Source organism: Lolium rigidum, chromosome 7 (assembly GCF_022539505.1).
Source record: "Lolium rigidum isolate FL_2022 chromosome 7, APGP_CSIRO_Lrig_0.1, whole genome shotgun sequence".
Classification (NCBI taxonomy): domain Eukaryota; kingdom Viridiplantae; phylum Streptophyta; class Magnoliopsida; order Poales; family Poaceae; genus Lolium; species Lolium rigidum.
Window position 1 is genome coordinate 107,034,296 of NC_061514.1, and position 23,846 is coordinate 107,058,141.

The window sequence follows — 23,846 nt, forward strand, 5'->3', positions numbered from 1 at the left end:
GTTGCAAAATACTCGCGGCAAAGAACTATCGGGTATCCAAATCACTGCATATTTTCTTAGGACTAGAGTGCAGCCGCTTCAGGCCCGCAAATATCCTCTTTGGAAATATGCCGACGATAAGGACGTCGATCGGCTGTCAGTGGATTTGGAGGTCAAGGATTTAGAGAGACTTGTCCGAAAAATTTCATCTCTCAGCAAAAAAGATGCTGTCCCTTCTTCTTGCCGTGTGACACCTTTCAGTGCCGCCAATCCTCTTCCCGAGGTAATGTTTGTTTATTGTCTTGTTATTGCTTTGCTATCTTTTTTGTAGTTTCTTTTTTGACATCTTTCCCTGTCTTGTTTTGCACAGAATCATCCAGACCTTGTCTCGCTTCCTCCTCTTCCTGAAGGTGGAGAAGTCGAAGAAAGGGCCATTGTCACTGATGACAATGAAGAAGCTCCGTCTTTTGTGAATGAACCCGTGGATTCTCAAAAATCCGCGGGATCTTCCGAAGGCACTGCATCGGCGCAATCTCCTCCTCCCGCTGTTTCTCCAAGAGGCAACAGGAAAAGGGAAAACGTTGAAGATTCCGGCACTTCTAAAGCCGAAGAAGTTGATCCTTCGCGTAAGAAGGCAACTTATGATCCATATCTTGCATCCCTCGTCAGCTCGTAAGTCTTCTTGATGTCCCCCTTATTTCTTGTAGAATTTTTTTTGTCTCATCTTACTTGTAATGTTGTTGATCTTTAATTGTAGTGATGATGAGGAAGAAATGCCAACTCGTGACGTGGCTCCTCGGACGAGCGCGTCACATACTGTAATTGTGTCAGAGACGCCAGTTGAAGGAGAAGAATCTTCGCCTCCTCAACAAAACGTCGGCACCACTACTCCTCCTTCAAGCCCCCTTGTTCCTTCGCCAAAAAGGACAAGGGTCGAAACAATCATCGAGCCCGCCCCTCAATTGGGTAGCTCTTCTCACTCGCTCTTAGATGATGTAAGTTTTTGACTTCTCTACTAGTATCTATATTTCCTCTGTTTACTTCTTTTTGTGCCCTCATATTTTTCTTGTACCGATATTTTCTTTCTCTATTCTTTTTTGACAGCCCATGATCAAAGAGCTTATTCGCATTGGATCCCAATTCATTGGGTACCGTGAATATGCCAGCAGAATTGAAGGTAATAACTTGTTTGCTGTCATTGTTTCCAATCTTCTTGCTCTTATTCTTGTCGCAATTTTTGACTGTTCTTTTCTATTTTGACAGAAAAACTTGTCGAGGCCAACAGGCTTGCCGACACTCTTGCTCAGGAATTGGAGCAAAGTGAAACGGCTCGCAAGAAAGCCGAACTTGAAGCTAGCCAAGCAAAAATAGAGGCTGATGAAGCTAAAGCAAGAGCTGCTAGTGTCGAAGAGTTGCAGAAGAAACTTGATGATGCTGAAGCTAGTCTAAGCCGTGAAAGGGGGATCCTCAAGCGTTTGAACACGCAAAATCGTCGTTTCCTCGGTAACTTTGTTGATCCCCTCTATTTTTCTTAAGACTTGCTGTCTTTCGTTTTTTCTTGCTGTCGCTAATATATAATCTTTATGGCAGGTCAAACAAGTCAAGATTTTGACCTTGAGAATCCCACCAATGATCCTCTGCTTGATGCACTATCTTATCTGGAATTCCATGGCCAAGATCGCGAAGGCGTGGTAAATGCTGACGCGGGATTGTCGAAGTTGTTCCCCTACTTCTTCCCAAAGAAAGAGGAGCCGAAGACTTTCCTTGCCCTTGCCAAGGAATTCAATACGTCAGAAGATCTTGGTCTGAAGATGCGTCAAGAGAACATGAAGGTTGCTGTGGAGAACACTATTGCCTTGGTCGCCGACAGTCAACAAACTGTTGACTGGGTGAAGGTAGGCGATACCGAGCAAATAGAGCAATCAAAATGGAGGTCTCTAATCAAGGCAGCCAAGCCCAACACGAAGAAAATCCTGGCTTATCTCGGGATCAAGCCATCTTCAACTCCCAGTTCGTCAAGGCCGGAGGTCTAGTTGAATGCCTTTGTTTTTTCTATCTTTTGCTTTCTCTATTTCTTTTGCTGTTGTCGCCATTTTATCCTTGGCGACAATTACCCTGCTAGTCCCTTTAGAGAACTTCTTTTGTAATGTCCGTGTAAACTTTCGAGAAATCAATGAAATTCCTCTTGGTACTATTATTGATCCTGGAATTTTCTTTTCCAGTTAATATTTGATAATTATTCGACCAACCCTTGCTCTCCCGATGCTTCACCTGCGTCTTCCTTCTCGAAGAAAATACTAGCCGATGATAATCCCCTTGAAGGTTCTTCAGGCAAACATTTGTCGGAAGGTTTGCAAGAACTTCGACAACAGCTTCAATCCATGAAGAAACAATCCCTTATGCTTATGGAACAGTGTCGAAAATCTTCTGAGAGGGAAAAAATTGCGCTTCAACAAGCTCAAGATGCCATAGCTGAAAAGGACGCCGCAGTTGCTGAAGCTGCTGCGGCTACATCCCGCGAAAATGCTATGCTTCAACTGCTGACAGATGCTAACTTGGATATGGCAGGTGTGCTTCATTGTCGTGCTTTTCCTTTTCCTTTTTGCTTGTCTTCTCATTGCTCACTGGTTCTTGTAAAAAATAGGTTCTTTTTTGGATGCTACTACTGAAGATGAACGTGTCGAAGCTCGATCCAATGTACTTCTTCGTCTTGCCAAGGATCATGGAGTATTATTTTGGGGTACACCTGAACGAACTCGCCAGATTGTCAGGTTTCAAGATCGTGCACTCCAGGTTCGCGATTACCTCGACTTCTGTACAAGGACTCTGTCTCTGGTCTATGGCACCATGTTTCCTCGGAACAAGATGCCAGAGACTCTTCCTGCTTTAATGGATAAGTTTCGGGATGCTCCTCGGATCCACGGCTTTGTGCGGGCCCAATTGGGCTGCCGGCGCAAGATTTGCTATGATTATAATAAAGATTTGCTACCCGAAGTTGGACGTGAAGCGATTGTTCCCAAGTGCTTGGCCAAGATGTCGAAGAGGAATAGAAACTTCGGCAAATATGACGATATTGTTACTCCCGTTGCCGAAGATATGATGGATGAACTTCTTCGGATGGATGCTGAATTCTTCGTGAAGGGCAGCTATGCTGAGCATAGTACTCGTGCTGTAAATAATAAACGCTTAACAATAGACAATATATTGGGAAATCCTTGAAGATAAACTTGTTCCGAAGATTGTTTCTTGTATATGATCTATATTGTAAAGTCACTATATTTTTATTTTTACCGCTGATGAGGCCTAAGGCCACGTGGGTTGCCCGATCTCACGAATTGACCGAGGGAAAGGCGGGGGAGAGGAAGAACACGAAGAACACGGCGATGAACACGATGAACACACGCAAACACACACCAACCCGATACAATTCCGGTTTACTCCCGATAGCCCGAACCACTATCCCGATAGAATCTCTCAAGGGAGAGACACGCGGTAGAATCCCCGAGAGGAAGATCGGTATACGATCGGTGGAATCACACGAGTGAGAGACCGGTGGTAGAATCACAAGTCTGAGAGACTAATCATATAAGGAGTGCCTTGTACAATAGATTATGGTAATCTAAGGAGGGGGTTTCCCTAATCCCAAAGGGATGGTGGAGGCATGAGCCTAATTCTCTCAAGTTCATTCCTACCTAATGAAGGGGGAAGTGGGAGCCTATATATAGGGAGCCACTAAGGAGGGGTAGTTTAGGGAAATAAGGGGGTACATGGGCCTTGGCCCGAATTGACTTGTGGCAGGCGCCTTCTCTTCTTGGCTACCTTGGACGCTCTTCTTCCTTCTTCTCTTCCATGCCTCCGTGACCTCGGCCTCGAGTGTGGTTCTTGACGTTGGCGCACATGATGAAGCGAGGACCGTAGGTCGGGCTGCATCATCTCCCCCCACTTGAAAAAGAGTCGTCCTCGACGATGAGTCTTCATGAATGTGTAGAGGAGGTAGATGACACCAGCACTTGAATGTCCCTTCACTTGTCAAGATCCCTATGAATAGCACAAGAGAAGCAAAGGAGCAATCAAAGCGTAGCCAAAGTTCAATGTAGTTAGGAAGAGGGCGCAAGTAGAAGGAGGTCACCTTATCAAAGTGTCGATGTGCTCTCATTGAGAGATCTTGTGTAGTGGAAGTGTGCGGGCAAAACCACTCATTGGAGCTCACTTGTATCATGCTCTCAAGAGCTCTTTTGGTCAACTCGTGCTCAATCGAGGTCGACCTTGTCTTCCGTGTACCTACACACACAATAGCCAAAGCAAAGAACGTGTGTGCATGGTATATGAATACATCATCCATCATGATGTTCCATTTCTTTTGCACATCACCATTAGCGTTAAGCAAAGCATCATAATAGATATGGTGAATATGCGGGGTGAACACATGAACATGCTCATCATGGACATATGCAAAGTCTCCAAAATGTGAGAGAGCTATGGGGGCAATCTCATTCACAAGCATATTAACATCATTGCAAACCAAGCATTGGAAAGAGCAAGTATTCAACATTTTGGTTGCACTAATGGGAGAATATTGCAAGCATGTAGCACAAAACATGTTCAAAATTTCATCATTGTTGTCGACAAACCTAGGGAAAGAGCAATTGTTCGGCAAGGTTGTCACAACACAAGCATCAATGTCCTCATTGCAATCAACACATGGGAAAGAGAAATTGTTCGACAAGTTGGATGCAATGGGAAATATATTGAAACACTCATAGCATGGCATGGTCATGTTATCACAAGCAATCAAGTCCACATGATCAACAATGTTGGTATCAAGCAAAGCATCACATGGGAAAATGAATGAAGCATATGACATAGCATTTGTATCATCAAGATCATGCATGCACTCATAAGTCATCATGTCCACTAGTGGGATCATGGCATCATCAACACCCATATAGGTACCTTTGTAGTCCCGCTCATATGAGGTAGGTGTTGTGGAAGAGGTAGGCTCGATGTGGCCTCCATGTTCATCTTCAAGCAAGCATGGTGTGATATCATCATCGTCATGCACCATGTACATCGTCTCCATGATCGGCGTCTCGTCATCCATGGAACCTAAGGAAACATAAGAGAACACACTAGAGGTAGAGGGTAAGTTGTGAGAAATCGAAATGGCCTCACATGACCTATCAACTACCACTCTCATCTCACTCGGTGTATCACTCATGTCCTCAAGGTGGAGGCACTCAAGCTCATGTATAGTGGATTCACTCATCTCACATATAGTGGAGTCGCTCATCTCACATATAGTGGAGTCCCTCATCTCCATGGCAATGGCGTCGTCGATGTCCGAGCAACCTAGCAAAGAGGAAGATAACACAAGAGGAGTAGAGGTTAAGTTGTTAGAAATCAAAGTGTCCTCACTCAACTCATGGGGTGTGTCACTCTTGCTCTCAAGGTGTTTGATGTATGCGTTGCACTCGGCTTTATCTTTGGGTGTCATTTGGGCTTCTCGAGCATCTAGCTCGGCGAAGTATGCTCTCATCTCGGCTTGCTCTAGTGGGGTCATCATGTGTATCTCTCACTAGGATAGGTGTATATGTATGGTGGAAGGAAAACTACACAAGTATCTCACCTATCAAGAAAGTATCGGAAAAGTGGTTCAAGTCAAGAGCAAAGCCAAAATGTATCGGGGTTACTCACACACACACTCAAAGCACACGCAAAAGGCTAAGAACTCTATATGTGGTGGGTAAGGGGTGGATAGCAAACGAAAAAGATCAACGAAAAAGTCTATTGTCAAATGTGGGTAAGATCCAAAGTCAAATGTCAAAAGTGGTGATCTATGTCAAGGAAACACGGAAACACACACGAGGAAGAACAATGGGGTTAGCGCGACCAAGGAAGTGAGCAAGTGACAAGATGGTCCTAACGAAGACTATAAGCTCGGTGTCACGCCAACACAAGAGAGACGGTAGCTCGGTTGCATATGAGAGAAGCAACAAGATTTGCACAAATGCCACTCTTCTCTTTTCTCTCTTAGTGCTCACGAACTTTGCACTCCTTTGTATCGGTGGACACACACTCTTTTTCTATTCCTTTTTCTTTTTCTCTTTTTTTTTCTATGCTTAGAAGCTTTATTTTTCTCTCTGTATATGTCACACTTTTTCTTCTTTTGTGTATCTTTCTCACCGAGCTTGCTTCGGAGCTTTGCTCAACACAACGCACACACACACCCTCTCACGGTCGTGACACTTGTGCAATGCTTCGCAACACTCGGAAAGCCACTCTCAATGGGATAGGTACACAAAGAAAGAAAGGGGCTACAGGGGGTAGGGGAGGCAAGTTATACCTATTGACGTTAGGCGGTGTCAAGCACACGAACTTGCGATGGCGAAGTGGTGGTGACGATGGTGTCGAAGATGCACCGGAATCCGGGGTGCCGATACCATTGTCGCGGTGTTGATGTAGGCGCGGAAGCGGTTCTCACGGTCCAAGGGCACTCCAAAACGGAAACCGGGCAAATTAAGTCAATGCCCGAAAAATAGGATCAAAACGAGCGGTCAAAAGTTGGTGTCCAAAAATCGTCAAAAATTAGACGTAGACTATGTAGAGTATTTGGAGGATGTAGTTAAAATTTGGAGTCAAACGGGCGCCGGAAAGTTGTCAAAATTTGGAGCAAAAATGTGAGCCAAAACTGAACGAAACTTGTGTCAAAACGCTACAGCAGCGGCACTGCCGGGTGTACAACACGGCACTGCCGGAGTGCTTTGGCCGGCACTGCCACTGCCGGTGGGGTGGGTTGATGCTGCTATTGTTGCGTGGAATCAGCGGAGGAGTATGCAGCGGGAAGAGCTGAGGCATGCGGGCGTGCAGGCGGCTTGGCTTGGTGGCCGCGCGCTGCGTGGCGAGGCCGCTCGAGCTGTTCTTGGGGAGCAGCGCACGGGCGGGCGTGGTGGTGGTCAAGGCCAGGCGGGACCTGCAGGGGATGGTGATGGCGCGCGGCACGGAGGCTGGTGGAGGCCGACCCTGGGCCGGAAGCGAGCGAGGCGCTGGGTGGCGTGCTGGTGTGGAGTAGCGATGGTGGCGGCGGCGAGTGGGCCAGGCGGGCGGGGCCGTTGGTGGCAGGTGGGCTCGCGCGGGGTGTTGGGATGTTGGGGCGCTGCTGTGCGTGCGGGCGCTGCGGCTTGCGGCGGCCGCTGGTGGTTCCTGATGCGATCGGCGGTGGCCTGGCTGGGGTGTGGCGGGAGCGGAGGAATCAGAGGCGAGGCGTTGATGCTGCGACCTGAGCGAGGCCTGGCGGCGGAGGTGGGTCCAGGGGTGCGCGAGGAAGAACACCAGGATGAACTGACCAAGAACAGCACGAAAACGGCCTCACAAATCGTCAGATTTCTCGAGGAATAGGTCAAATTGGAGCACGAAAATTTGGGAAGTTGTAGATCAACACCAAAGACAACAGATCTGTGGATCAAAACCACAAAAAACGCAACAAATTCGCAGATCAAATTTCGAGCTATTTTTTGGGGCAATTTTTTTGGGAAAATTTTTGGGCGAAATTGGAGAGATTCGAGGGTCAAATTCGTGGCAACCTTTGCTCTGATACCATATGATGAGGCCTAAGGCCACGTGGGTTGCCCGATCTCACGAATTGACCGAGGGAAAGGCGGGGGGAGAGGAAGAACACGAAGAACACGGCGATGAACACGATGAACACACGCAAACACACACCAACCCGATACAATTCCGGTTTACTCCCGATAGCCCGAACCACTATCCCGATAGAATCTCTCAAGGGAGAGACACGCGGTAGAATCCCCGAGAGGAAGATCGGTATACGATCGGTGGAATCACACGAGTGAGAGACCGGTGGTAGAATCACAAGTGTGAGAGACTAATCATATAAGGAGTGCCTTGTACAATAGATTATGGTAATCTAAGGAGGGGTTTCCTAATCCCAAAGGGATGGTGGAGGCATGAGCCTAATTCTCTCAAGTTCATTCCTACCTAATGAAGGGGGAAGTGGGAGCCATATATAGGGAGCCACTGAGGAGGGGTAGTTTAGGGAAATAAGGGGGTACATGGGCCTTGGCCCGAATTGACTTGTGGCAGGCGCCTTCTCTTCTTGGCTACCTTGGACGCTCTTCTTCCTTCTTCTCTTCCATGCCTCCGTGACCTCGGCCTCGAGTGTGGTTCTTGACGTTGGCGCACATGATGAAGCGAGGACCGTAGGTCGGGCTGCATCAACCGCCCAGCCCCCGGGCGTTTTGATTGTAGTATTTTTATAATGCGAGGTTTTCCCAAGGCAAAATAAATTATACTTCGTACTATTTTTGCGAGTATGAGGCTCCGAACTTTATGTTGACCGCTGTTTTGTCGATATTTTTGTCTTGGCGAGGTACTTTATACCAAGGCGAAATATTTTTGCGAGTTGTATTTTGTCGACACTATGTATATGTATGTTGTAACGTCTAGGAGGAAGCCCCCGAGCCCGTCGACAAAAAGATATAGAATTCCACTATCTTTATTATATTGCAGCACCGCGAGCCCGCCTCATTAAAAACCTTTTCCGGCCCCACTCGGTGCCCCGAAAAAGGAAAAGAGTGCGTCCGAAAACTCGCGGGCGTTTCGAGTACATTGTATGTTTACGAGAGGAGACTATATTTCGGCATCTAAGCGTAAAAACGCACGAGCTGCGCCACGTTCCAAGGATTTGGCTCGGCAATCCCCGTCTTCTTGTCTTTGATTCTGTATGCTCCTCCTTCGATTACTTCTGTGACGATGTAAGGTCCTAGCCATGGTGACTCAAGTTTTTCATGGCTTTTTTGGTTGAGTCGCAAAACCAGGTCACCAACTTGGATGGATCTTGGCCGCAACCATCGACTGTGGTAGTTTTTCAGGTCCTGTTGATATTTGGCGACTCGTGACAGGACTTCGTCTCGAGCTTCATCAAGTGCATCGACGTCATCCTCCAAAGCTTTTCTCGAAGTTTCTTCATCATATTCTGTAACTCTTGGAGAATCATGCTCTATTTCTATCGGCAGGACTGCCTCGGCTCCATGGACCAGAAAGAACGACGTCTCCTGTGTCGCCGTATTTGGTGTTGTTCGAATACTCCACAACACGCTTGGTAACTCCTCCGGCCAAGTATGCCGAGCTTTTTCCAATGGTCCTAACAGGCGCTTCTTGATACCATTGCAGATGATGCCATTGGCTTTCTCGACTTGACCGTTGGTCTGTGGATGTGCGACAGACGCAAAGCTCAATTTGATGCCCACTTCTGCGCAATATGCCTTGAATTCCTTGGACGTAAAATTGCTGCCGTTGTCTGTGACAATGTTGTGAGGGACTCCAAATCGAAAGACGATGCTCTTCACGAACTTGATTGCCGACGCGCCGTCTGGTGAATTTATCGGCTTTGCTTCTATCCACTTGGTAAATTTATCGACAGCGACAAGCATATACTCATATCCTCCTGGCGAAGCTTTGTGTAGTTTTCCCACCATGTCGAGACCCCACTGAGCAAAGGGCCAAGACAATGGAATTGGCATAAGTTCTGCTGCTGGCGAGTGAGGTTTTGCCGCGAATCTTTGACACGCGTCGCAGGTTCGCACTATTTCCTTCGCGTCCTCGATTGCTGTTAGCCAATAAAATCCTGCTCTGAAGACTTTAGCCGCAATAGCTCGGCTGCTCGCGTGATGCCCGCATATTCCTTCGTGTACATCCTTCAGGATGATCCTTCCTTCTTCGGGTGTGACACACCTTTGCAATACGCCCGAGATACTTCGTTTGTACAACTCCCCTTTGACCACAGTAAAAGCTTTTGATCGCCTAATTATTCGCCTTGCTTCAACTGGGTCGTCGGGTATTGTTTTCCTTAGGATGTATGATATGTAAGCCTGCATCCAGGGGATTTGCACCATCATGACTAGCTCCTGTTCCTCTTCTTCTTCTGAATTTTTAGCGGTACTCGAAGATTTCTCTGTTTTCTCCTTCTTCTTTATTTTGGCTGGCTTTGTTGATCTCTCGCTTATTTCTTCCCAAAATACTCCTGGAGGGATCACGAGACATTGTGACCCGATGTTTGCGAGAACGTCGGCTTCATCGTTACTTAGCCTGCTGATGTGGTTTACCTCGCATCCATCGAATAATTTTTCCAGCTCATTGTACACCTCCTTGTATGCTATCATACTTTCGTTGACTGCATCGCATTGGTTCATAACTTGCTGTGCCACCAATTGTGAGTCGCCGAAGATTTTCAATCGGGTTGCACCGCAAGCTTTCGCCATCTTCATCCCGTGTATGAGAGCTTCATATTCGCTTCGTTGTTAGACGCGTTTGGGAACGTCATCCGCAGGACATATTTCAACTTGTCGCCTTCAGGTGATACCAATATCACGCCTGCTCCTGCTCCTTCCAACCTTTTGGACCCGTCAAAATTCATAGTCCAGGTTCTCGATAAATCTGGAGGTCCCGTGTTTTGTAGCTCCATCCACTCTGCGATAAAATCCGGTAGGACCTGCGATTTTATTGCCTTTCTTTTTTCATACGTGATGTCCCGAGGGGAAAGTTCTATTCTCCAAAGGGAGACACGACCCGTAGCTTCTGGGTTGTTTAATATGTTTGACAAAGGAGCTTCATTGACCACTATTATCGGGTGCGCCGAAAAATAGTGTCGCAATTTTCTTGCTGTCGTGAATACTCCATACGCCAGTTTCTGATATTGCGGGTACCATTGTTTCGACGGTGACGAGTACTTCACCGATGAAATATATCGGCCTCTCGAACTCCATGAAGCTTTCCTTCTTCTTCTCTCTCGACTACCGGAACCGTGCTAACCACCCGAGGTGTGGCTGCAATGTACAAGAGGAGGGGTTCTTTATCTTTAGGCGCTACCGAGATTGGTGGTGTCGAAATTGTCCGCTTGAGGTTCTCGAAGGCCCCGTCCGCTTCCTCGTTCCATTGAAATTTTCCCCCTTGTTTGATCAATGCGTAGAACGGCGGTGCCTTTTCTCCTAGCCCGGCGACGAATCTGCTTAAAGCTGCGACTCGCCCCGTTAGCTGTTGTATTTCTTTCAACTTTGTTGGCTTTCTCATAGTAACAATGGCCTGTATTTTTTCGGGATTAGCTTCAATCCCCCTTGCGGATACTAAGAACCCGAGAAGTTCTCCTGCAGGAACTCCAAAAGAGCACTTTGTTGGGTTCAGCTTGATGCAGAACTTGTCGAGGTTGTCAAAGGTTTCTTTTAAATCTTCGATCAGAGTTGATCCTTTCTTTGATGTTATCACGACATCGTCGATGTAGACTTGTACATTTTTTCCAATCTGTGTTGCTAGGCACTTCTGCATCATCCGCTGATATGTAGCTCCCGCGTTTTTCAAACCAAAGGGCATTGTTTTGTAGCAAAACACGCCATAAGGTGTTATGAACGCTGTCTTGGCTTCATCTTCTTCTTTTAATCTGATCTGGTTATAACCAGAGTACGCGTCCAAGAAGGAAAGACGTTCGCATCCTGCCGTGGAGTCGATAATTTGATCGATCCTTGGGAGGGGAAAGTGATCCTTAGGACAATGTTTATTGAGACACGTGAAGTCGACGCACATGCGAAGGACTATCGTGTGTTTCTTCGGCACCATCACTGGGTAGCTACCCACGTGGCTTCTGTAGATATTTCTTTTATGAAACCAGCATCTTTGAGTCGATCTATTTCTGATAACATGGCTTTGCGGCTAGGTTCCGAAAAACGCCGCAAAGGTTGCTTGATTGGTCTTGCGAGAGGATCCAAGTTGAGGTGGTGCTCGGCGAGTTCCCTGGGTACTCCTGGCATGTCGCTCGGACACCATGCGAAGATTTTCCAGGTGCTCACGGAGGAACTTGACGAGCGCGCTTTCCTATGCGATATCCATGTTTGTTGCGATGGATGTCGTTTTCTTCGGTCCGTCGGGTGGATCTGTACCTCTTTTGAATCCTTGGTTGTGTTGAAAGTTGGCTCCTTCGAAGACCTCCCAACTTCTGGCAGCACATCATAATCAGTGAACCTTGGCGCCGTATATTCTGCTTGCATCCCGAAAGTTTCGACGATCGATGAAAATCCTTGTCGCATTTATCGGATAACGCGAAGCTTCCCTTTATTGTAATGGGTCCCTTGGGTCCGGGCAACCTCCACAATAGATACGTATAATGTGGTACCGCCATAAACCTGGCGTATGCTGGTCGTCCCAACAAAGCGTGATACTGCGACGGAAAATCCACGACTTCGAACTCCAGATTTTCTATTCTGTAGTTTTCTCGTGTTCCAAACTGAACATCGAGGTTGATCTTGCCCAATGGATAACTTGGCTTCTCTGGTGTGATCCCATGGAAACGTGTTTCAGTTGGTTTCAGGTTTGCCAGGGATATGTTCATCTTCCTCAATGTATCTGCATACATAAGGTTTAAGCTGCTGCCGCCATCTATGAAAACTCTCGACACGTCAAAACCAGCGATCTACCGGGTAAGATGAGTGCCGATTGTCCTGGCCGAGGAACTTGCTGCGGATGGTCCGCGATTGTAAAGCCAATGTCTTGCCCTGACCAGTTTAAGTACTCGACTGTTGGTGGAGGCATCTTCTCTGCCATGAACACTTGTCGTGAGATTACCTTCTGCGCCCTGTTGGATGGCCTAGCTTTCTGAATCATCGAGACCGCACCATTGGAGTTGGGGTCGACATATGGAGGTGGGTGTGGTGCTGCCGCTATTCTGAGCTGGTGCCGGTTTTCGTCCGTAACTGCGGGAGGTGGTGGAAGGTGGATCTCGCTTCTTGGCCCCTGGGGGTTTCTGTTTGCTGCTTGGGCATTTGCGATGCCTGCGGCTCGCAACATTGCCTGAAAATTTCGGCAATCTTTTTGGAGATGTCCTGACTGCCTCTTTCCATTGTTGTCGAGGTAGAAGTGCATTTGACATGGACCATTCATCATCTCCTCGGGGGACACGTAAGGTCTTTGAAACCTTGGTCCACTATTTTGCCTGTTGCCGCGACAATCACTTCTATTGTCGCCTTGTTGCTCATTACTCCTCTGGTAGTCATCTCGACTATTTCCTCCAGGATTTCCCCGAAAGCCAGCCGATATATGGCCAGGGGCGTCGTTGTTGTAGAACTGGCGAGAAAATCGCCTTCTATTTTGATAATTTCGACCACGATCCTCTTCTGGCGACCTGTGTCGCTTGTTGTATATTGCGTCTTCTCCATCTGCCCACTTATTGGCTATCTCCATGAGTGCTGATATGGTCTTAGGGTTAGTTCTCCCTAAGTCCTCGACGAAGTCTCCTCGCCGAATTCCTGCCACAAACGCATCTATTGCTCTTTCGTCAGATATATCTTCTGCCGAATTTTTTATAATGTTCCACCGCTGTATATATTTTCTCATCGACTCGTCATGTTTCTGTCGACACGCCCTTAGTTCTTCCAATGACGCAGGTTTCTTGCAGGTGGATCGGAAATTTCTCACGAAGATATCCTCGAAATTATCCCAGCTGTCGATGGAGCCTGGGGGGAGTTTCTTTATCCAAGATCTTGCGGCGCCACTCAAGTGAACTTGGATGCTTTGCATAGCTGTTGCTCTGGTTCCTCCTACCAACTTCACCATCTCGAGATAATCCACGAGCCAATCCTCGGGATCCCGCAGCCGTCGAATTTCTTGAAATTTTCGGGTAATTTGAACCCTCTTGGTACTCGGGTTTTCGAACTCTTCTCGTAAAGCACGGGAGTCCACACATATCTTCGTCGGCAACTTCTGGTGAATGCTGACGTTCTCTTCTTTCCTGTCGCGCTCTATCCACCCTTACTTGAACTGCTGTATCTCTTGCACCACTTGTTCTTGGTGGCTCTTGGACCGCTGCAGTGGGTCGTGGACTGTTTTGTCCGGGATTTTCTTCGGGAGGCGTAGGCTGCGAACGCCGTTCCCATAACTCCTACTCCAGCCATCGCCATATTGAACAATGGTTCTCTCGGGTCTCCAGGAGGTGGTCTGGACGCGAGGATGTAAGCTTGTGTTGCCATGTAACCTGCTTCTGGTGTTTTTGGGATGATATTTCCCTTTTCATCGATCGTCATGAAGGACATGTCGAGATTTTGAATTAGGTTTCCCCTCTCTCCTTCGGGTATATTTTGCGCCGAGATCTCGATCTTCTTCGGGCCTCTCTATGGCTATCCGCCGAAGTTTCGACCGTCGACCGAGCCCCGCTCGACGCCTCGCCGGACGCGGAAGCCGCCTCTTTTCTCCTATTCAAGGATGCTCGTCTCGTTTTTCCAACTCTCGACTTACTCGAGCAAGTCTATATTGATATGCTTGTAGCTCTTGTGCAGTAGCAGTGGTGGTCATTGGTTCTGAACCATCCATGGCTCTTGCAGCCCTATCCCATGCTGCTTGCGGGAGTTGTACTCTTTCTCGAGGCGAGGACCCGACGTATTTAGTACCTAGGCCTCTTTTGAGATCAGCGGGATCGACGTATGGATTTCCCAAATCGTCGAAAGCCTCTGATGTTTCTGGCTCTGATTGGCCTGCCTCTTCGATCGCATAGATCTGATGATATTTTGAGTATTGATTTTTATCAGGATTGGTGACACCATCATATAGGTTGGTGAAGACCTTTCCAATGGCAGCAGATTTGTCGATGAAGTTGAAGCTGTCGACGCTATCGGAATCGCTGCTTATAAAGGAGTCCGCAGACGACTCGAAAGATGTGTCGCTGAAGATCTTGACGAGCTTTCCGTTCGCCTTGGTGTCGACGAAGCGTGGTGAAGAAAACTCCTCGTCAGTCGACGAAAAGTCAGAATCGACCGCTGAAAATTCCGACGAGATCGGAACTTCGAGACGGTAAGATCCGTCCTTGTTGACGCCAAATCGGAATTCTCCGAACGTAATGACGATGGACTCCTCCAGATAGGCACATGCATCCACACGGGAGGGCGGGTGAGGAATAAAATCGACTAGATCAGTTTTTCCCTGGTTACCTCGATCCATCGCATTGCTCGCCACCGATGAAGTCGACGATTCTGGACGTGCCATCGAGATCAGCTCCTTGCAACCTCTAATTCCCACAGACGGCGCCAATGACAAGGGTTTAACTTGTCAATGCCTACAGATTGTAGACTAGGGTTTTGCTAGAAGTAGATGGCAAGTAGATCTCGAAGGTTTCAGCCGAAAAGTACTCGACGATTGTAAAACTAGGGTTATGTTGACAGTAGATTCGATCCTTTCTTTGTCCCTCGACTCCCCCTTATATAGAGGGTGGAGCCGAGGGTTTCGTAATACACAAGTTACAGAGTTCGGGAGGGTTTCGTACCCATCCCGTAAGATTACAAATCTCTATCTTTCCTAATACAAACTATCTTTCCTTAACACTAAATGGGCTTCCAAGTCTTCTAAATCTTCGAGTCCTGGGCCTTTAGTAAACCCCGGGTACCATCTTTGTCAGGCCCATTGGGGATGCCTATGTCAGTTAGTGATCCATCTCTCACTCTCTCACTCTCTCTCCCTCTCTCTTACCCTTCATCACAAGTTGTTCCTTGTGGGATGAGCTGTTCATTACGAACTTAATTATCCACAGGAGCCCTTGTATGTATGCTATTCTATATATAAGTTTTATTTTAAGTTCAACGGGAGCAAGGGAGGGTAAAAAATTGCTGAAGATTGATGTACACAGAGTTCTGTTCTCCAAAATAATGTTAACTGTCATCTCATTGGTTTCGTATGTGCATCACACTCGCTGGTGTGCTTTATTACTGCAGTGATCAGCGGTGCTATTTTTGAAGATGCCATGGTTTTTTCGATGTGGGCACTCATTTGGTGGCCGATACTATATACTATCGAAAATGCTAAACCTAGGTGGAAGTGGTCAGTGGATGCAAAACATTTTCTCTCCTGTGATTTAAGAGGTTGTAATCCTACTTGACAAAGATATGATCGAACCGGTGTATTTCAGCAATTGTAAAAATATAACGCCCTAGGCTCCTAGCTAATAAAAGAAAGGCATGTTTTTACTAGGGTTGTTTGAGACTTTCAAAAAAAAAGAATACCATTCGTGGGATGACGACACCATATGAATTTTCGATCCAAAAAGTAAATAAGAATCTTTACTATTACTAGTTAAGTGCCCGTGCGTTGCCACGGGTTCAACCCGTCATCATTTTTGAACACCAATACCCATAAAAAGAAAAGATGCAGATTGAGTCGCATGATTTCGGAGAGAGTGCATCAATCAATATCTCACTTTAGACACCATGGCCTGCTCTTGTGTGAGAGTTTTGACATAGCTACCATTTTCAACATTAACACAACAAGGTTTAAAAGCCCCAAATGAGGCTGTAATTTCCTCTCCTTTTTTATTTTAAACATAACATTACTGACAAAGCCTCGTTTAACTAATAAGAAACCTTCTAACTCAAGATTAAACTAACTCATAAAAAATAATGACATAACACAATTTAGATTAAATTTATGGAAGATAACTTTGTTAGCTCAAATAATTTTTTTAAAGTTCACAAAGACAAACAAAAGAAATATAAGAAGATAATCAGGCCTCCCATCCGAATCCAACGACAGGATATGTATACAACACAGATTAATAGGCGAAAAAACAAAGTGACGGCTCAAATATATAGAGGTTCTGCATCAAAGTTAAGTGTACAATATAATTAACCAAAATGTTTTTCTTACATTTTTCCTATAAGTGTCACTCCCGCTAAGCAACAAGATGTCATCTTAATCCCGCTGTGTCCGCTCGTTAACTACGACGTTGCTTCATTTCGGCACCAGTGCACCACCTACATCCATGTGGAAGCAATTCGGCACTCATCACGCTTAGTGTACAAGTATGCTTACCACGAGCCTTCATGTTGGACAAATTTAATATGCACGAGTGTTCACAAGATAACATGATTTTACCTCTACGAAGAAATATTTCTTTTCAGCTCGCATTAGAATTTTTACAGAGGAAAGACCTGTATAGCCATTCACCTGATTTTGCAAGCCACCAAATAAATGAAAAATATTTCCAAATATTGTTGGTTCTGTGGTATTAGTTTGTATTGAAAAGCAATCGGTAATAAAAAATACTAACATTTAAATATTTAAATCAAATGACTGCACGAAAATTACAAAAATAGTCGGACAGTGTGCCAATTAGACCTTGCTAGTTTACGTTTAGAAATGCTACCAGATCAATAAGTAGCATCAGACCAAGTTCCCAAATGGCCATAGCAGATCACAAGAATATCATGGTATAAAATCCAAGACAGAAATATTATTTTTGGCATTATGTATTTACTCAATATCGTACTCCCTCATGCAGTCATACCCATTAATAATACCTTATATGGAAGGGATATAAGGATACACAGTCTTCACAAACTACAAATTTATCTATGAAAACCAAGTTTGAATCATTATTAAATATTAAAGAAGCTTAGGATTCTTAACTAATGTATATATATGAGCCCTTTGTAGTTACTGTTACAGCCCAAGTTACATAACTCCATGCATGCATGCAAGGGAAATTCATGCTACTTAATGGAGAAGGATAGCATACTCATCATGCACATTCTTATTAGGCTTTGTTTGCTCAGGTACGGAAGGACCACTTATGCGGTAAGAATACACGAATAAACATAAAAATTGCTTGCTGCCAAAAGTATTGTTTTTCATGAGATAAAGTGTGAGACTCATGTGTATAACAAAAAACAGTGGATAGCTTGGTCTGTCAAAATTTGACCTTACAGAGAAAAGCAACATAGGAGTATATCATTTCTTTTTGTGATCTATGCCGGTTGTTTACTTTGATTGCTTCGCACCTCCTCTTCACCTTTATAGTTTCAAAAAGGTTTTCAAAGCGCTGCCGTACACCATCTCCATGTCTCCTTCAAAGATCTTTATCGCTAGATCATGCACGTCAAGTCTACCCCAGTAACACGCTGCAAAATAAATGGAATGTACTCCCTCAATTCCATAATTCTTGTCGTAAATTTGGATGTATCTAGACATATTTTGTGAATAAATACATCCGAATCTGAAACAAGAATTATGGAACGGAGGGAGCACAGTTCAAGCCATTTTGAATAACTAAGGTCAAGGGAAAACAATATAGTGATCTAGTACAATACTTATACATAAGCTGATTATTTTTCATCCGGGCCAGACTTTTCAAATTAGAGTAAACTGGCTGCAATATAGAGGGGCATTAATGATCTTTGGAAACTTAGGAGATAATCATCTATTGTAGATAGCACATACTAAAAATAGTACATCGCCACATAAAACATGAAAAAAAAGTTCAGAGGTAGCTGAGATAGGGAGCCCAGCTAGAAAACCAAGAGTTAACAGTAACATATTTTTTTGTGAAGTAATAGTAACGTAATTAAACACAAGCGACAAGGTCATGTACCAGACATAACATGCACCACCTTGCAGTAGGAGCCAGTGCCAAAGAAACCCGTTGAAGGTGAACTTCCACGATAGAATGAAAGGATGAAGAAATATCTCAGTTCTTACAACCCATGGCCTGTTCAAATAGTAAATTCAACAGTGTTATTTGTATGTATGACAGGGCGTACTAATATTTATATTAATAGTAATAAGATGACCTTGTTCAGCACCTGGATACGTCATAACAATACAATGTCATAGCCTAGGGAGTTATTAATGGTAATAAGATGACTTTGTTCACTTGGATACGTCATAACAATACAATGTCATAGCCTAGGGAGATATTAACTCCTAGGGAGGGAACTCTGCACTTAGTGCCATTCCAGATGCCCAGGGAGGGAACTCTGTACTTGTGAGTCTGAATTCTGCAAAAGGGCTCCACAATCTGGATCATGGCGGTTGTTGCCATTGCGTGACGATGATCATGGCACAGTGTGAGGCATCGGATATTTGGACTTTTAAGTATCTTCTCGCACATTTGGGAAATGTTGCTATTAAAACATTAGTCTTCTTTCAATTTGCGCCTGATGGGTAGACATTGATATTGTAAAATATGTTTCAAGAATTAACTGATAAACCAAGTTCTTTTATGCGAGAGCATGCTATGTGAAATCAATTCAGACTGTTCCTAACCCAAACCTCAACATTTTTCTAAAACATACTTCTCTAAAGCCTAAACTAAGGCATCTTAGGAGTTTATCCATCGTTTAGCTGGTTAACATAAACTAAAATGCAGGGGAGATCTAAAAGAAACTTTCCTAAACAAAAGATTAAATTAGGTAAGGTTTTTGCCAGTTTCATTCCTAGAGCCTGAACGCTTTCCCCGTCATCCTGTTATACCACGACATCAACAAATCTTGTTAATTGTAATGTTGCTTACGGTTGCACGCTACCAACAAAATAACATTACACCAGTCAGGTTAATCATCTCAATTCTTGACATTTACATGAGAAATGATGTTTTTAAGCATCTTGGTTGCTAAAGAAGAGACCTGGAGGTAAATAACACAATTAGCAAGCATGTAGTATTACATCCAGTTTGCTAGTAAGAAAAGTACCACACTGGCTTGTTTATGATAGGAATAAGCGTAGTGGAGCAAGGATATCAACAGTTTTAAGGCATTTACCTACAATTATATCAATCACTGGATTCCTCTAAAGAACAAGCCAACCATTAAATTAACCCTTATTGGATTAATTAAAATTTCAAACTGGCAGGCAACAATAATAAATCTAGGCTAAATTTTTCCAAGGAAAGTGCGTTAAACCATCTAGATGGGCAAGCTTATTATTAGCTCTACTCATAAATGGAGCAGCATTATTCAATTATTCCATGAGGCATGCATTAGAAACCATACCTATATATTAGTCAACACACCTTACAACACCCAGAGGCTAGAATCCATTGTTGTTACTCTCATTTCATGCACAGCCTTGTACACTGGCATAGTTAGCACATGAATATCAAGAGTAAACATAATTCAAGTAGTAGCGAACAAGAACAATTTAAATTGAGTTGCCGTGAACAAGAATGATTATCAAACGGGTTTTTTTGTTGACACATTCAACAATTTTTGTGATGAATGCACTCTCTGCTTCTGCTGCCCTCATATACATATACCCAACTTCAGCATACATTGGCTCATTATTCTACAATAAGACATTATTCATTATATGAGCCAATAACTGAATTACTGAAGGCAGAAATAGAAGAACAAGAGTAAACTCTGGCCCATTTTAGTCTGAGCATTTGCACAGAGACAAAATAATTCATTCTGTAAGTATAGTGCTAGACCCTAGACTCATCCTATTCCTACCACAAATCAGTAATTATTTATGCTACCAAAAAAGGTAGTCACGGACAATAGTAAGCACTAAGTGATTACATTATAACACACTGATATGGGTTAATTGGTCACATGCATGATGCTCTGGGCTAATTGGTCAGTCTGCACCACAAAATGCAAATTAAATTTTGTTATTTTTTTCTTCAGCAAGTGAATATTAAGGTGCAAGTTTTACTCCTATTACAGCTTAGCACGTGTTTTCTGCAGATTACACACAGTGGTTTACCGCTAGAGCGAAGAAGAAGATGTGCTTGCACTTGCACCATTGCAACATCTGAGGAACAGGTAAGGATATGCATATGTACGTTCTACGCAATTTTGTTCTCCTCTTGCAACCTCTCATAAGTGATCTCCTTAACCTGAATCATAATGAAATGCCCCATAAAACCTCCAAACAATCTATTTTTTCAAGAGGTACTCAACGTTATTTACCAGCTCCACAATGAATGATAGAAAGAGCACACTGGCAAAATAACTTACCACAGTATGTATTAAGTTCTGATATTTTAATTGCCTTCCATGAACATGCAATTCAAATTGTGGCACTTCAGTAAGAGGCTTCTGCTCCTTCTCTCGGAGAGGAATATCATCCATGCAACCAAATTTAAAAGCTATTACTAGCCTTTCTCCCAGATAAATTAAGAGATCTTGAGAGTTGGGACAAGAAATTGCATATGCTACTTACTCCTTCAGTATCGGTTGTGCGGTTGTGCCTTGACAATTCTCCTCTTAGCCTCCTCACTCGCCACTCTATCCCTTTCTTCCATTAACCTTTGCTGTTCCACTTCATGTGTCACCTGAAAACTTTCTAGGCTCGTGCATGGTTGCAGTTCAGGCTTTGGTGGCACCTAAGAGGAAAATGTAGCTGTATGTTAACTTGTTAAGAGATGGCCTGCAACCAGGAGTTAGCCTGGATTCTATGCACAATGCGACAAAAAGCTCTTTATTTCCGTAAAGTGGTATAATCACAAACACTAAATGAAATTATCTCCGGTAGATCAATCTTTCCCGTCGACTATCGTAGATATAGTAGGACTACAAAATTTGTTGGTAAGACAAGTCATATAGATTTACTCGACCGGTGTTGATACTCGTAAAACTGCTAACAACAGAGACAATGAAGTTCGGTTCAGAATTCTACAATAGTTGTATTAAACATGAAATTTAGTTTGAACAATCAACGTGGGTAGGACGTTCAGAAATAGGGTGAATCATACCGCAAGCAACAAAATTGTCAGATCGGCGGGGAATCAGGAGGGGGGATGGAATGAAGTTTACATGGAAGAATACTCGCCTCCCCCGGTGCTGATTGCTGCTCCCGGGCCCTAGCGCCGCCGCAACAGGAGCTCCAACGGGTGTGGTACGCCGGGGCCGCGAGCTGGTTGACAATGAATCAGGCTGGAGGCAGACGTCTTGATCTGAGACGGGACATGTGGACGGCGGCGACATTGATCTGGGCACGACCGGCAGCGGCGGCTTCAAAATGGGGGCGGCCGGCGGTGGCGGTGTCGATCTGTGGGCGACATGAGTGGGGCAGGAGGAGGCGGGGGGAGGTATGCAAGAGGAGGTGTCGGGCAAGTCCGTGCGAGAAACGAGCGTACACGTACGCGGTAGCGCATGCTGCAGGGTAGCGATGAGGCCGTGACGGAGCAGGATGGAGGTCGGAGGGGGGCAGTGCTGAAGTAGGGCGGAGGTTGGAGCAGTGGCGTTTGGAGCCGTCGGCGGCGAGGCGACATGCCTGCGAGGAAGAGAGAGAGAGAGGAGGTGTTCAAGAGACTGCGTTGGATATGTTGGGCTTGGCCCATTTTGGATTCGTTGGGGCGAGAGGGATGCGCGACGATGGAACGACTTACCACGCGAGGAAGCGACGACGAAAGAAACGACTAAACGTATTGACGTATTGTGGATGTCAGATGGTAGAATAAGGAACCACTTTAGTCTTTTTAAGTAGTAGAGAATTGCAATGCAACCATGGTAAGTTGTGAGTCAAAGACCGTTTTACCCTTCCACCAAATCGCATAATAGAGATAAATGCCACCGTACCGGTTAGATATTCTATTTTCCTCCCGTCCCGATGCTCTCAATCCCCGTAGAGCTTTTCCTCCCCGCGCAACCAAACCAGCGATGCGCAGCGCAGGTTCCACGGCCACCATCCCGGGCCCTGGCCTGCCTTTCTCCGGCTAGGCAAGGCGCACAACCTCCCCGCCTCGACGCCCTCCTGCGCTCCCAGTTTCCTGCCAACCCCGGCAGCCTCTTGACCTCTTTTCACTATGGCCCCAGCTGCCAATCGATCTGCCCGCCGTGCGTCCGGTCCACACGAGCAGGCGTCGGCGACGATTTTCCATGGGACAGAGGCTGCTGGTGTTTTCTGACCACATGCCTGTCGCGACGACGTATGCGGAGGTGTTGGGCTCGTTTTCCTTCTACGATTGATTGTTCAAAGTGCGAGGCCTGATGAAGTGGACATGGTAGGGCGATTCAGATCTCGGCCGCCGAGGCGCAGGAAGAGTGAGAGCCGGTGTTGGTGTGGTGCTCGATGTCTTTGCATGTTCCACTGCTGTTCGACCTGGAGCCTTTGCCCTGTTCCCCTCTTATGCCTTGCCGCAGGGGTGGCCGGGAGCTTGGGAGCGATTGGCTCGATGCCTTACCTATCCTGTTGGTGGAGCTTGGTGGGGCATGAAGTGAGCGCATCTCCGCGGGTTTCACCTCCGCTGGTCAGCGTCGGCCGTTCCCGGCGGCCATGATGGGGATCGAGGGAGCCTCTCAAGAGCCAGAGTCCGGCAACGCGCCACCCCGTGCCTCTCTCTGTCCAGCGGTTTGGTCCCTGCCTTGCCCTGTACTGCAACGACGCAAAATCGTGGAGGCCAAAATCTCTACGACCTGCGACCTGGCCGATGTCTCATCTGAATTCTATATCTTGCTAGAAGTTCAAGCTATTTGGGGCACCTCTTTTAACCTGTGTGTCGACAAGTCGCGCCGGGCGAGTGCCGCCTCGCAAGCAGTAGGATCTTGCAAAGTGACCCGCAAGAAGCAGGCATGCATGCCATCGAGCTCGGAGATACTCAGGCTGCATGTTTTCCCGCGGTTGTCTTCTACTCTTCTTTACATGGATTAAGAGTAGCTCGCACAACAGAAATAAAGATACAGATGTGGAGAGATAAGCATACCCGATGGTGAGCTGATATAACAATTAAATATTGTGATAGAGACAAGAGCAGCTCATTATGTGACACGCACTTGTCATTTTGTAGTTTTCTTCTGTGCATAACAGTGATGATCACTGCAAAAAAAAAAAAGACTCCACAAAAAAAGATTCACTGTAAAATTAAAGATACATCAGTGATGTGCTTGGCTATTACACGGGGTTTCAGTGCTAAATCATTTGTCTTGCAGAACTGACGATAGAGTTGGAGTAAAAGTTTTTTTTGTGTACTATTATTAGTATTCCTACTATTTTAATTATGTGGGCTATTTTCTACCGATTTCTTGTTGCATTGTGCGTGCGAGGCAGAGAGAGCTGGTACTTACAAGGCATCAATATTATATGTTGGAGACTGATACATTAGGAGA

The 23,846-nt window shown here is 45.5% G+C and overlaps 1 long non-coding RNA gene across 1 annotated transcript; it reads right to left on the reverse strand.

The window, feature by feature from the left end:
* Positions 1 to 17,617: 17,617 nt before the first annotated feature.
* On the reverse strand, positions 17,618 to 20,636 carry LOC124669792. Its single transcript, XR_006992327.1, has 3 exons — positions 20,582 to 20,636; positions 18,389 to 18,505; positions 17,618 to 18,013 (listed from the first exon to the last, which is right to left on the reverse strand). It is a non-coding gene; the product is annotated as an uncharacterized LOC124669792 (long non-coding RNA).
* Between the last annotated feature and the right edge of the window lie 3,210 nt (positions 20,637 to 23,846).